A 15,693-nucleotide genomic window follows, 5' to 3' on the forward strand; every position below is an offset into this window, starting at 1 on the left:
ACACCAGAAAAGAAATTATGACAGAAACTAATTGTTTTATGACTCAACAATTATTTTTAGACTGCCCATGACACAGGAAATAAAAAAATCTCGAGCATGAAAAAAAAAAATTCAAAACTGTGAAAACCTAAAAATGTCGAAAATCACAAATACTAAGGAAAAAACGAAGAAAATTATTCAAATGTGGTAAAAATGACAAAATGGTCAAAAATGTAAAAAACGTCAAAAATCTCACAAATGACAAAATTATCAAAAATGTCTAAAATTTCAAAAATGTTAAAAATGTCAAATATGTCAAAAATTCAAAAACGTCAAAAATGTCAAAAATAACAAAATTGTCAAAAATGCCTTAAACGTAAAAATGTCCAAAATGTCAAAAATCTCATTTTTTTTTTCAAATGTCAAAAATTTCAAAAAATGTCAAAAATGTCATAAATGTAAGAAATGTCAAAATCAGGGCAAAAATGTCAAAAGTATCAAAAATGTTAAAATGTCAAAAAAAGGCAAAAATGTCAAAAGTATCAAAAATGTTAAAATGTCAAAAATGTAAAATATGTCAAAAATGTCAAAAATGTCAAAAATGTCAAAAATGTCAAAAATGTCAAAAATGTCAAAAATGTCAAAAATGTCAAAAATGTCAAAAATGTCAAAAATGTCAAAAATGTCAAAAATGTCAAAAATGTCAAAAATGAAAAAAATGTCAAAAATGTCAAAAATGTCAAAAATGTCAAAAATATCAAAAATGTCAAAAAAACCAAAAAGTTCAAAAATGTAAAATATGTCAAAAATGTCAAAAATGTCAAAAATGTCAAAAATGTCAAAAATGTCAAAAATGTCAAAAATGTCAAAAATGTCAAAAATGTCAAAAATGTCAAAAATGTCAAAAATGTCAAAAATGTCAAAAATGTCAAAAATGTCAAAAATGTCAAAACTGTCAAAAATGTCAAAAATGTCAAAAATGTCAAAATTGTCAAAAATGCCAAAAATGTCAAAAATGTCAATAATGTAAAAAATGTAAAAAATGTCGAAAATACCAAAAATGTCAGAAATGTCAAAAATGTCAAAAATGTCGAAAATGTCAAAAATGTCAAAACTGTCAAAAATGCCAGAATTGTCAAAAATGTCAAAAATGTCAAAAATGTCAAAAATATCAAAAATGTCAAAAATGTCAAAAATGTCAAAAATGTCAAAAATGTCAAAAATGTCAAAAATGTCAAAAATGTCAAAAATGTCAAAAATGTCAAAAATGTCAAAAATGTCAAAAATGTCAAAAATTTCGAGAATGTCTAAAATTACAAAAAAGTCAAAAATGTCAAAAATGTCAAAAATGTCAAAAATGTCAAAAATGTCAAAAATGTCAAAAATGTCAAAAATGTCAAAAATGTCAAAAATGTCAAAAATGTCAAAAATGTCAAAAATGTCAAAAATGTCAAAAATGTCAAAAATGTCAAAAATGTCAAAAATGTCAAAAATGTCAAAAATGTCAAAAATGTCAAAAATGTCAAAAATGTCAAAAATGTCAAAAATGCCAAAAATGTCAAAAATGTCAAAAATGTCAAAAATGTCAAAAATGTCAAAAATGTCAAAAATGTCAAAAATGTCAAAAATGTCAAAAATGTAAAAAATGTCAAAAATGTCAAAAATGTCAAAAATGTCAAAAATGTCAAAAATGTCAAAAATGTCAAAAATGTCAAAAATGTCAAAAATGTCAAAAATGTCAAAAATGTCAAAAATGTCAAAAATGTCAAAAATTTCAAGAATGTCAAAAATTACAAAAAAGTCAAAAATGTCAAAAATGTCAAAAATGACAAAAATGTCAAAAATGTCAAAAATGTCAAAAATGTCAAAAATGTCAAAAATGTCAAAAATGTCAAAAATGTCAAAAATGTCAAAAATGTCAAAAATGTCAAAAATGTCAAAAATGTCAAAAATGTCAAAAATGTCAAAAATGTCAAAAATGTCAAAAATGTCAAAAATGTCAAAAATGTCAAAAATGTCAAAAATGTCAAAAATGTCAAAAATGTCAAAAATGTCAAAAATGTCAAAAATGTCAAAAATGTCAAAAATGTCAAAAATGTCAAAAATGTCAAAAATGTCAAAAATGTCAAAAATGTCAAAAATGTCAAAAATGTCAAAAATGTCAAAAATGACAAAAATGTCAAAAATGTCAAAAATTGTCAAAAATGTCAAAAATTGTCAAAAATTGTCAAAAATGACAAAAATGTCAAAAATGTCAAAAATGTCAAAAATGTCAAAACTATCAAAAATATCAAAAATGTCAAAAATGTAAAAATGACAAAATTGAAAAAAACGACAAAAATGACAAAAATGACAAAAATGACAAAAATGACAAAAATGACAAAAATGACAAAAATGACAAAAATGACAAAAATGACAAAAATGACAAAAATGACAAAAATGACAAAAATGACAAAAATGACAAAAATGACAAAAATGACAAAAATGACAAAAATGACAAAAATGACAAAAATGACAAAAATGACAAAAATGACAAAAATGACAAAAATGACAAAAATGACAAAAATGACAAAAATGACAAAAATGACAAAAATGACAAAAATGTCAAAAATGACAAAAATGACAAAAATGACGAAAATGACAAAAATGACAAAAATGACAAAAAAGACAAAAATGACAAAAATGACAAAAATGACAAAAATGACAAAAATGACAAAAATGACAAAAATGACAAAAATGACAAAAATGATAAAAATGACAAAAATGACATAAATGATAAAAATGGCAAAAATGACAAAAATGACAAAAATGACAAACAAAAATGACAAAAATGACAAAAATGACAAAAATGGCAAAAATGACAAAAATGACAAAAATGACAAACAAAAATGACAAAAATGACAAAAATGACAAAAATGACAAAAATGACAAAAATGACAAAAAAGACAAAAATGACAAAAATGACAAAAATGACAAAAATGACAAAAATGACAAAAATGACAAAAATGACAAAAATGACAAAAATGACAAAAATGACAAAAATGACAAAAATGAAAAAAATGACAAAAATGACAAAAATGACAAACAAAAATGACAAAAATGTCCAAAATGACAAAAATGACAAACATCACAAAAATGACAAACATGACAAAAATGACAAAAATGATAAAAATGACATAAATGACAAAAATGAAAAAAAGACAAAAATAACAAATATGACAATATGACAAAAATGACAAAAATAACAAAAAAAAAAAAAACAAAAATGACAAAAATGACAAAAACGACAAAAATGTCAAAAATGACAAAAATGACAAAAATGCCAAGAATGACAAAAATGACAAAAATGACAAAAATGACAAAAATGATAAAAATGACAAAAATGACAAAAATGACAAAAATGACAAAAATGACAAAAATGACAAAAATGACAAAAATGACAAAAATGACAAAAATGACAAAAATGACAAAAATGACAAAAATGACAAAAATGACAAAAATGACAAAAATGACAAAAATGACAAAAATGACAAAAATGACAAAAATGACAAAAATGATAAAAATGATAAAAATGACAAAAATGACAAACAAAAATGACAAAAATGTCAAAAATGACAAAAATGACAAACATGACAAAAATGACAAACATGACAAAAATGACAAACATGACAAATATGACAAAAATGATAAAAATGACATAAATGACAAAAATGAAAAAAAAAGACAAAAATAACAAATTTGACAATATGACAAAAATGACAAAAATGACAAAAATGACAAAAATGACAAAAATGACAAAAATGACAAAAATGACAAAAATGACAAAAATGACAAAAATGCCAAAAATGACAAAAATGACAAAATTGACAAAAATGACAAAAATGACAAAAATGACAAAAATGACAAAAATGACAAAAATGACAAACAAAAATGACAAAAATGTCAAAAATGACAAAAATGACAAAAATGACAAAAATGACAAAAATGACAAAAATGACAAAAATGACAAACATGACAAAAATGACAAAAATGATAAAAACGACATAAATGACAAAAATGAAAAAAAAGACAAAAATAACAAATATGACAATATGACAAAAATGACAAAAATAACAAAAAAAAAAAAACAAAAATGACAAAAATGACACAAACGACAAAAATGTCAAAAATGACAAAAATGACAAAATTGACAAAAATGACAAAAATGACAGAAATGACAAAATTGACAAAATTGACAAAAATGACAAAAATGACAAAAATGACAAAAATGACAAAAATGACAAAAATGACAAAAATGACAAAAATGACAAAAATGACAAAAATGACAAAAATGACAAAAATGACAAAAATGACAAAAATGACAAAAATGACAAAAATGACAAAAATGACAAAAATGACAAAAATGACAAAAATGACAAAAATGACAAAAATGACAAAAATGACAAAAATGACAAAAATGACAAAAATGACAAAAATGACAAAAATGACAAAAATGACAAAAATGACAAAAATGACAAAAATGACAAAAATGACAAAAATGACAAAAATGACAAAAATGACAAAAATGACAAAAATGACAAAAGTGTCAAAAATGTAAAAAATGTCAAAAATGTCACAAATATCAAAAATGTTAAAAATGTCAAAAATGTCAAAAATGTCAAAAATATCAAAAATGTCATAGATGTCAAAAATATCAGAAATGTCAAAAATGTCAAAAATGTCAAAACTGTCAAAAATGACAAAAATGTCAAAAATGACAAAAATGTCAAAAATGTCAAAAATGTAAAAAATGACAAAAAAGTCAAAAATTTCTAAAATTTCAAAAATTTTAAAAATGTCAAAAATGTCATTAATTTCAAAAATGTCAAAAATATCAGAAATGTTAAAAATATCAAGAATGTCGAACATGTTTAAAATGTCATTTATGCCTTAAATGTCATTATGTTAACTATGTCAAAAGTGTCAAAATATCAAAATTGTTGAATTTAAAAAAAAATCAAAATTGAAAAGTTTTAGGAAGTTGATAATATTCCAAAAATGACTAACCAAATTAACAAAATTTACATAATAAGAGAAATTGGGATAATTTAATACATTGTTAAACGCACATATTATACAAAATTAAAAAAAAAAGAAAAAAATTAAGATTTTTTCAGAGTTACCAAAATTGCAAAAACTGCCAAAATTGTCGTAGGACATTTTTTTGTTAATTTTGAGAATTTTTATTGTCATCAAATGACGTTTTTGCTTATCTATATATCGTTGAAAAATGTTGAGATTCTCATTTAGTTTCAATTATAGTCGTTTTAGCATCTTTATGGCCTTTGCGACTTTATATCAACGTTGCAGATGGCGGACAGTTATTGAAAAACTTATCCGGTACAACTGTGTTCGATGTTTACTCTGGGGATTAAACTGGCGGCCATTGGCTCAGGAGGCAACTGATTTGCCATAAGCATTAAAAAATGTTGAGATGATTGCGATTATCTACAAAATCTATCAATAAGCCATAATTTAAGAATAACGCACTGAAGTTCTCAGTAACAATCCAGAATTTACCCTTTTAATGTCACAACAACATGTCGTACCATTTCCACTTCAGCACAAGTTTGATACAGTCATTTCTGAATCGCAGCACGAATCAATATTTATTTTGGTTTCGATGATGGTTTTTCGACGAACTACTCATCAATCGATCGGTACTTTGTGTCATCCCCTAGTTGCAATTCGCGGGAAGGTGGAATTGTATCGTTAGAATATTCAAAAAAAAAATCCAAAAAATTGCAATGTAGCAAAATTGTAATTACGGATTCCCTGGAATAAACTCTCTGCCTTCGACGGCCTATTCAAAACATATTTAATGAACTCTCCTACCGATTTATAAACAGCAATCATATTGCCGGTAATAATTTTGCCAACCTGTCGTTGCAACGCTCAGCAAAAACATTTTTTAATTTCGAGCATCGAATGTTTGCCTTTCGGATGATATTTACATTATGCCTAGCAATGTTTCAGTTTGGAATAGTTTTTCGATTTCGAAATTGGAAGTGAAAATAAGTACCTATAGATTTTTATTGAATACGGAGTGAATTTTGAACTAAAATTCTAAATCTAAATTCTGGTTCTCATGAGTCTTTTCTTAGAGATCCACTATTGGATCCATATTCAATAAGACGTAGTTATGACGCGTCTGTCACAATTCTTTCATCTCCTGTCAATTGGTGCCAATCCACAGTTCATCTGTGCGCTTCCCTCCCGATAGTTTCAAACTCTCCCCGATATCAATTCATTCAGCGATGCGATGTTGATTCTTCATTCCAGGGGAAAGCACGCAAACAGGGCAGAAACTCTCGAACCGCCTTTTTCATATTCGTACTAGCCCTCTCTGCTCCTACACACATTCGATGATCCCATCCAATTTCGATTTGTTATTCCGAATCCAATATCGGGAACGGAATTGGCACATCCCGAGCAAACCCTTCGAATGAAGTATCTGTATGCGGGAAAGGTACCCAAGAATCGAACCGAGAAGAGCGTCTAGCAATAGTTTATGTTTCCCAGTTGCGAAAATCCAAAACCGTGTGTTGTTGTGAGGATTTCTCACTCCCTGCCTCCCTTATATCCGATCGAAACGGAGAATTCATCGATTCGAAGAAAAGTTAGGATCCGATGATGGCCGGAGTCACTCGATAAGGAAAACATTCACCATCTGTCCCGTTTTTCTGCTGATTGCGAAGGGTGAAGTGTGTGCATGTGGGTGGGTGATTTTCAACCGTGCGAGGGTGGTTTTTCATCCTTTTGAGCGCATGGAGGGAAAGATAGGTGTTCAAAAACTCGCTAGGGATGTACCGTACCAAGGGGTGAAAATGTATTAATTTTGATAGTTTTACCGAGGGTCTAATTTGGCCCATTTTTTCATGGATGGATTCAATGGATTTCGGAGATTAGGAACGTTTAGCTAATTTTCGATACTATGGAATTTTGATCAAATTTAAAAAATTTAAAAACTTCAAACAATAACAGGTTTCAAGTGTACTTAGAAGAAATGAAGTGTGCCACTCTAACCCTAAAAAACTTTCAACACTCTTATTCTTATTCATGCAGATTCGAAATTGAATATCTCGACCTTGAGTTCGAGACCATCGCTATTAATCTGCTCGAAATAAACCTAAAAGTTATTTCTTATCAACCCGACGAAAGGCAAACGTTGAATCTGGCAGAGATATGCAACAATAGACGTAGACTATTTTGGGTCAGTTATAAATTTCTTAAAGCCTGGGGTCTAATAAGTTCTGTTTTGGTCCAAAACTCATCCATGATTTTTTGCAGAATTTTTAAGTAACGTTTACACGAGTAAATTTGACCTTTTATGATCGTATGAGAAAATTGAATATTTTGTTCGGGAAATTCAATATCATTTTTGATTCTTTTATCAAATACAAATACAAATGGTTTTCGTTTTCTTAGCTTACTTTTGAATTCTTCAAAGGAAATTTTCCGCTGAGCAAATTCGTCGAATGCCGTAAGTTTGTATCTTATATGGTAAAGAAGTTATTAGCTGTTGAATAGGGGTTTGTCTTTTGGCATTGAAAAACAATCAATTCACCTGACATCACTGCTAATGCCAAGCGAAGTGCTGTTTGAAAAGCAGTCATGCAATTCCTCGCTAGACCCCAGCAATGTAGCCAGTTGAATTGATTCTTTTTCAATGCCAAAAGACACACCCCTTTCCATCAGCTAATATCTTTTTTGCTCCATAAGATACGAAGTTACGGTCTTCGACAAGGTTGTTTAGGACAACAATTGGCACAAAACAATAAGCAGGCTTGGTTCCTCAGAAGAAACAAAAATGATACTGATTTTTCAGAACAAAATATTCAATTTTCTCATACAAATAAGTTAGAATTTACTCATGTTAACATTACTTACACATTCTGTGAAAATCATGTATGAGTTTTGAACCAAAACAGAGATTTTTAGGTCCCAGGGTTTGAGAAATTTCAAAATGACCCCAAATCGGCTCAGTCTAATGCAACAAACACCCACAGTTCTTGCTCCGCTCTTTTTTCGCACAAGTTCTTATCTTTAAACATGTTTCATGATGGCTCTAGATACTTTAAATTGCACATTTTCTAAGAGACTTTTTCCAATCTATAAGGCGATGTCCTTCTAGAAATAAAACACTAAATTGAACCAATATCTGATAGCTGCATTTGACACTAGGCCTGAGTTTGTAATCACCTTGAATTGCAACTAAAGTTTCTAAGGTCTTGAAAGCCTATGAAAGGAAAAATCTCGAAGATCACCATAAACAATATTTTAAGAAGTAGATTTGACACTCATCCGTCTCAGATTGTTAGCCGTCAGAGCTCTAGGACTAAAACCACGCATGTTTCCAACCGACTTGTACAAAATTTAAAGTTTTGAAAACCTCTTTATGTCACTCAAATATAATGTCCTAACAGTATTCAGCTACAACATTTTTACATTATTTTAAGTATCAGAAAAAAAACATGCATGGGAAAAATTTAGCTTTAGACAGTATTTAATTTCACTTTTTATGTTAGACTTTAAATAACGTAAACATAGAAGATCGTAGCGGAAAATTGCCTCAGATTCATAATTAAATCACTTATCGGGATATAACATATTTTTAGGTGGATTGTTGTTTCCAATGACTAAGTCGACTCCATTTTTCTCAGTGAGGTTTCATGAAGAGTTATTAAGTGGGGTGGGTGTGTCTAATTTTGCTATATTTTGTCAGGGGTTTTTAGCTTTCATATGAGTAGACCTAATCTTCAATTTTTAGATTTAATTTTATTTTCTGGTAACATAGTTCTAAATTCTTGTCTGGACTCTGTTTTTGTTTTTAATACATGTTTTATTATTAGCACAACTATGTCTTCCTGATTATGGACATATGAGGGAAAAGTTTATCGGCGTACCAAATATGAATTTTTTTGTTTCTGATTTTGCGTATGGTTACATTCTTTTTTTTTTTTTGAGTAAAATCTTAAAACTCATCGTTTTATCATGACTTTTTATATATTTTTTGGAATATGAACAGAAAAAAGGGGCTATTAAAATCATACAGGATATTCGTTTATGCTTGTTTTAAAGAAAGTAGTGGATGTGAGCCTATCAAAAATCAAACCATGCCTTGAAATTTGTTTAATTTTTTCTTCTTCTCCCTTTTTTATATTTATTATTTATTACATTTGATTAAGTAGAAAATCAAAGTAAGAAAAACAAAATATGTGTATAACGTATGCTATTCAGTTTATAAAAAATTTTCCTCTCTGTAACTTTATGGTTTCCTTTTCTAATTTTTTTTCTGATAAGTCAAGCTTCAATCCTTTGTTTCTTTTCCTCTTCAAACTTCTTACTTTTTATCCCTTTGCAACTGTGATTTCATCAACACGGGTTCCAGTTGATAGAACTGGAAACATATTTTTTTTTCTGTAGTTTTGATATTTGAATTAATTTGACTGATTATTCAACTTATTTACTAATGCTAACCCCATTTTCAAAACTGCATACAGTAAACAGAGAACAGAGTTTTTTGGAAATACATTTTTTTTTCTATTTTATCATGATCAAGCAAAATTTGGGCGTGAATTATGCGAAACAGTTCAAATATTCATTTTTATGACCTGAAATGATTAATAATCAAAGTACTGGATAATGGATATATTCCATAATAAGTTTTATTTAATCATTTGGATCAGGGGTGAGCCACTTGTAATATAAAATTCTTTCGGCGTGCTGCTTTAAAATGAAATTTATATAATAATAGTTTGCAGAGCTATACGTAATTTTTTATAACCGCAAATTTTTGACAAAAACAAAATTGAAAAAGGATAAACAAAACAAAAACATGATCTTGGATATATTTTTTTTATTCAAGGTGATTAAACAATCCGAAATTTCAAAGTTTCATCACTAAATCTTAAACATTTTTCACTAATTTTCATGTTTTAATTGATTGGAAATGTGAAGCCTAATTTTTGTCTATAAACGATGATTTTTTTTTCAACTTGAAGTTCCGTATGAAATCATTGCATTAAGATGTTGAGCAAGTTTTCAAAATCGTGAAAAAATCATTATTTCACAGATTTTAACCAGATTTGTCAATGTTACAGTTAACATTTTTTATTCTAGAAAATTTTCATAGATTTAATAAACTGTATTAACTAAATAGGCCTTCCAATGCTGAATCATGCAAATCTTATGACTTTGGTAATGTGGATTGTAAATTTTGAAGTACACAAAATTATTCAATTTAATCAATGCTTGGCATGGTTCGCCCATAAATTTTCTGAAAAAAGCATCACACATAACGCAAGAAAACAAAACTCACATTTTTCCGAGGTGCATGGAATCTCAGAACTGATTTTGACTCATTAAGGGACGTTGAATCTAAATATTCTATTAGTTTTTTTTTCAGTTCTAGTTCTCGATATAACTTAAAAAAATACGTAAAAATTTAGTTATTTAACTTTTGTGTACTTTTTTTTGACAAAACTGTAAAATACAAATACTTTTTATTGATCGCGAGTAATTTTGAATTCTGAGAAGAAAGATGGGGAAGTTTTGTTTCTGTTTTTTTCCAACCCTGCAAAAACGGGAATTATGATGAAATTTTAAAGAAAAATTAAACTAAATTGAATCTTTGCTATTTTTAAACCGTAAGTCAAATTATTTTGCAGTATTCAACAAAGTTGTTAAATCAATCAAAATCTTGAATATCCGATATTCAATAACAATCTTTAATGATATCAGAAGAAGTTGTAATCTCATTTTTTGGAATTTCTATAAATTCTAGAATTCAATTTTTTAAAACGTTGTATCTCTGATACAAAAAACATCTAGGCAATATCTGAGTCCTTGATTGAATAAAGTAAAATGATTGAAAATCAGCTTGGTTTATTAGCTCTGGAAGATCGATTTTATCCAAAACTGATCAAGAAGTTATAGACGAAGTTTGTAAAATGTTTTAATTCAGGACGCCAAGATCTTGCAAAATCAATTATTGAAACATAGGCACCGAAAATGTTGTTCCCCTGTGTAATCGTTACATACTTTTGAGTTGAATCGCGGAATTACAGATATCGTTTTTTTCGAGAAATCAAAATTTCGCTGAGTCATGTCGATAAAAAATCTCCCTTCTCCCAGTCTCTGTTCTCCCAGTCTTAATTACAAAACTTTTTTTTATTTCTGTCATTAATCAAAAACAAAAGTATTTCACTTCATCATACAACTTTAACTTTGCTTGAAACGAAAAATAATGACTTAACTAACTCCTATATTACGTTTTACCAATAAATAATATTGCATCTATGCCTTTAGTAGAACTTAATAGAAAGCTTAAAACCTACAACAAAAGTCATCAATCTGGATGATTTGTGGGTCATATGCAGTTGCGAACAAGTGACGTGCATATAAATTTATTGATAAATCATTTTTGTGGTTTAGTATGAACTGCTATTTTATAATAATTATCTATGTATCGTAGAAAAAAATCGTGAAATAAATTTAATTCGAGATAAGCTTCGCGGCCCGCACAAACATGTCTTGAGGGCCACCGGTTGCCCATCCCTGATTTAGAGTATTTGGGTTTCCGAGGAAATACATAATTTGATTTCGAAATATTTGTTTCAATAGCAGTTTAACTAATTCTTCTTAAAGTCAATATAAATGTTCCATTAAGTTAATCAATGTCTTTCGTAAGGGAAAATCAACAATGATCTGTTTTAGAAAGTTTCTAACAATCAACAAGAAGGGTTGCTGAAATTGTTTCCTAGTTCGTCAGTTTCCAGGTCGTAAAATTTTTCATAATCCCTGGTATTCAAATGATTTCGCTGTCAGATAATGTTTTGTTGCAAATTCCTTTCCAATCTCTTCCAAGAAATTTAGAAAGTCATATTAGCATAAGATCCAAGCCATCTTGATAGAGGAATTTCGATTTCATCAATGAAATTATCGTCTTCGATAAAAGCTCATTCCAAAAACTGGAAGACATGTATCACCCTGAGCTTCCCATGATTTGTATAATCAATTACATTCCTTTATCTCCCTAAATTAGAGTTACATCACAGTTGAGTAGCCAAGTTTATTAAGCTCAAAAACTTAAAATAAGAAGGGGCTTACAAACATAGAATGTTAACTAACAATAAAAGTAGGTACATATAATAATCAACATATTTTAACAGTTTTCCTCCTAAAGCATGGATCACTACAAATCTGGACGCATTAAAACGGGTCTATCTCGGAGCTATGTAAACGAAATAAAAATGTTTTGTACTTGAAATGTAGGGTTTTTATTGCACTTTAAAGGAAAAATAATAAAAAATATTCCGATGTTGTTTTGATGAATTTTCGAACTTTTGGTTGAGTATCACTCATTATAGTTTGAACACCCTATTCGCTGACCTCAGCGGCCATTTTGTTCCACAATCTCTTCATCTCTGTTGCTTCCCGAGTCGTCCTACCATTCTTCTTCATCTTCTGCTCGACAATTGCCTAAAATTTTTCCATAGGGCGGAATTGAGGGCAGTTGGGTGGGTTGATGTCCTTTTCGACAAAATCCACGCGTTGGCCCAATACCACTGTAGAACCTCCTAGCTGTAGTGGCAGCTTGCCAAATCTGGCGAAAACTTAACTAGTCCTTTGTGAGATCTAATGTACGAAAAAAAAGTTTTTCAGGCATTCCTCCTTGTAAACTTCGGAGTCCATGGTCTTGTTTTTCACAAAAACCAGAATTTTTCGTCCGCAGCTGCAAATACCTTGCCAGATCAAAAACTTTCTTGCACACTTATCAGCAAAAACGAATTTGAAGTTGCCGGGGACATCACCATGACCAGTGCAGTGCACCACTGCAGTGGCTTTACATAATTTTTGGCCAGAAAGCTGCCCAAAATCCATCTTCACGTACGTTTCGTCATCCATGAGGATGCATCCGTCGAACTTCGTTGGAATCTTCTTGTATAACTTGCGGGCACGTCCTTTGGCTACTAAATTCTGCTTCAATGTCCGGTTTGGTTGCTTACTGGTCCGATAGGATCGTATTCCTTCGCGTAGACGAATTCTGCTGACGGTGCACCGGTCGGCGTTGAATTTCTTGGCAATGTCATAGTCCGACAACCCTGTGTTTTACTTGATCGTTCTAAACACCTTCAAATGCAGTTTCTGATTCTTAGGTCCACTATAACGCTTGGTATGAACCTGCCGATCTATAGTACGCATCTCACAGAAACGTTTGAGAACGCTACACACGGTTGATTTGACAATTTTTAACGATTTCGCGATTTTTGAACCCGACCACGTCGGGTTTTTGACGTGGGTGTTCAAAATTTATTTTCATCTCGCGGCTTCCATCACGTGTAACTTTTTTGAAACAAAACAAATCGTAATGAAATTTTCAGCACTGGTAGAAGAAACATTCCTCTACAAAGTGCTGCCAAAACATTCCAGATCCGACAACTAGGAGCACTATGGTAAAATAAATAGTGCGTCCAGATTTGTAGCGATCCATGCTTTATTTCCTAATAGCATAAGATGTTAACAGATGACAAAAATAAGTTCTGATAGCGTTAATACTTCTATAGAGTTTATATATATATTTTTAGAAACTTTCAAAAGATACGAACAGATTTTAAGTTCGAATGATGATTTCAGACAAAAATGAGCTAGATCAGGAAAATACATCGACTATTTATAGACGATTTCTCAACAATCAGTGAACAATATATATTAACATAAGGCACCTATGCCAAATTAGGAACACCCACCCTACGTCAGACAAGTTAGAGGGATTTCTGGTGTACCGATATTATACTCTGTGTGCTCCAAATGACCCGACTTTTGATGCGCTACAGGTTTAAATTGATCCTAAGCCTAGAACAAGATCTTATGCAAAATTAGTCAGGTCAGACCACGGGAAGGGGTCGCTCAACGAGCCTGAAGTTCGTATGCGATTTCGAGACATTTTTTTCGGAAGGAACATGAAAAACCTCTGTTACATCAATAACTTTAGTCCCCTTAATTAAAAACTTATCAATATCACATCATAAAAAAGTTATTTATCAAAACCATTCATATTGTCGGGATTCATCTATAATGGAGGAGTCCATTTCTTCGAAGAACCAAAAAGCTCGAAGTCAGGGTTCTGGATCCAGCTCAACCGGTTGGCGGTTGGTGTCTTTTTCTATATTCTTTATATATTTGAACTATTAGGCTTAATTAGTTTAAATCATTGAGTAACTGTTCTGAAGTCTATCATGCTTTTTCTTTCGGTTTCAAAAACACGGAAAAACCGTTGACCGCAACTAACTGGATGGTAACACAACTCCTGCTCCAATACTTCTTCTGAGCAGAATTTTCACCTATCTTCGCCAACAACTGTGAAAATGATTGCCGATGATCAGAAAAAAGCTTTTATGAGCCTTAAATCCTATTCAAAAAGGTTTACTGAGTTATACGAAGGTTGTTGGAGGCAAACGGTTCGCTTGAGCCACTTTTACTTGAAAAGGACCCAGTGGCAATATCGTCTTGCTGATAGAGTTAACGACAAATATGAGGTTCTTTTTTATGGGATCGAGCAAATGTCAGGACTTCGCTCCATTTTTTCCGACCTGATATGAACGGTTCCGATAATTATAAAAAAACACTATTAAATAACCGTCATTTCAAAAATCGTGCAGTGTTCAACCAGTGTTTGGCTACGTACTGTTGTTTACATTAAAGTCAAGTAAGCGTTGTCATTTTTTGTCGTATTTGCTGAAGAAATCTTTAAATGTGTGGTCTTACTCCCGAGCAAAAAAATTGGTTGAGCACAAATAAGGCACTGTGAGTGATCAATCAAATAACTAGCTAAGGAAAAAGATGTGAGCGTCGGAGCAGTTCCGCGTTGAGAAAGTATTGAGAACAGTGTACTTTCGAAGATTCCTCGAATCGCGGTAGGAAACGACAGGATGTGGCTAAGAAAATAAGAACCTCATCGACTTACGTTATGCGTATCTAAGAAAGAACTGGACTTCAGACCCATCGAAAGCAAAAGCCTGAAAAAAGGAGTACCAAATAGGCTGAATCCGTTAAACCGAGGACTCGGAAATTCTATGACAAACTTCTGACCAAGAAATCGGATTGTGTTAGCATGGATGACGAAACCTGCATTAAACTCGACTATGAAGTGTTGGACAGTGCTGGAAAATTGACCTAAAGTGGTCCGAGAAAGCACTGTGCAAAAGCTGATGAGCCCAACAAAATACCCAACAAAAACTAGTGCTGAATCAATAATTAATTGAAAGAAAACACTATTAGAATCAAAGGTTTTGTAAAAAAGCATTTTTTCTTTTATTTAAGAAATAAAGTGTATTTTTAGTTTTCGGAACAATCTATAATCTCATCTAATTGAGCCTGCAAAAAGACCTAGGAAAAAGTCAATAATATTGGTTTTTTTCGAGAGTACCGTTGGATCCATGACAAATTGTCAAAAAAGACATAGATTCTCCATACATTGCGAACGTTTATAAAATCGTATCGATTTCACTCCATTTCACAGTACCCACATCTCATCTTCTATCGGTGTTGCATTTTCCCGATTCCTGACGTTCCGTTTGACCTGCAAGCCATCACGTGTGTGGCAAGCTGCCTCGTTTTTTCCTTTCCTTCCACCCTCACTGTTTGCTCCTGAATTTATTTGAAAAAAAAACA

The sequence above is a fragment of the Uranotaenia lowii genome, chromosome 3, assembly GCF_029784155.1.
Source record: "Uranotaenia lowii strain MFRU-FL chromosome 3, ASM2978415v1, whole genome shotgun sequence".
Lineage (NCBI taxonomy): Eukaryota > Metazoa > Arthropoda > Insecta > Diptera > Culicidae > Uranotaenia > Uranotaenia lowii.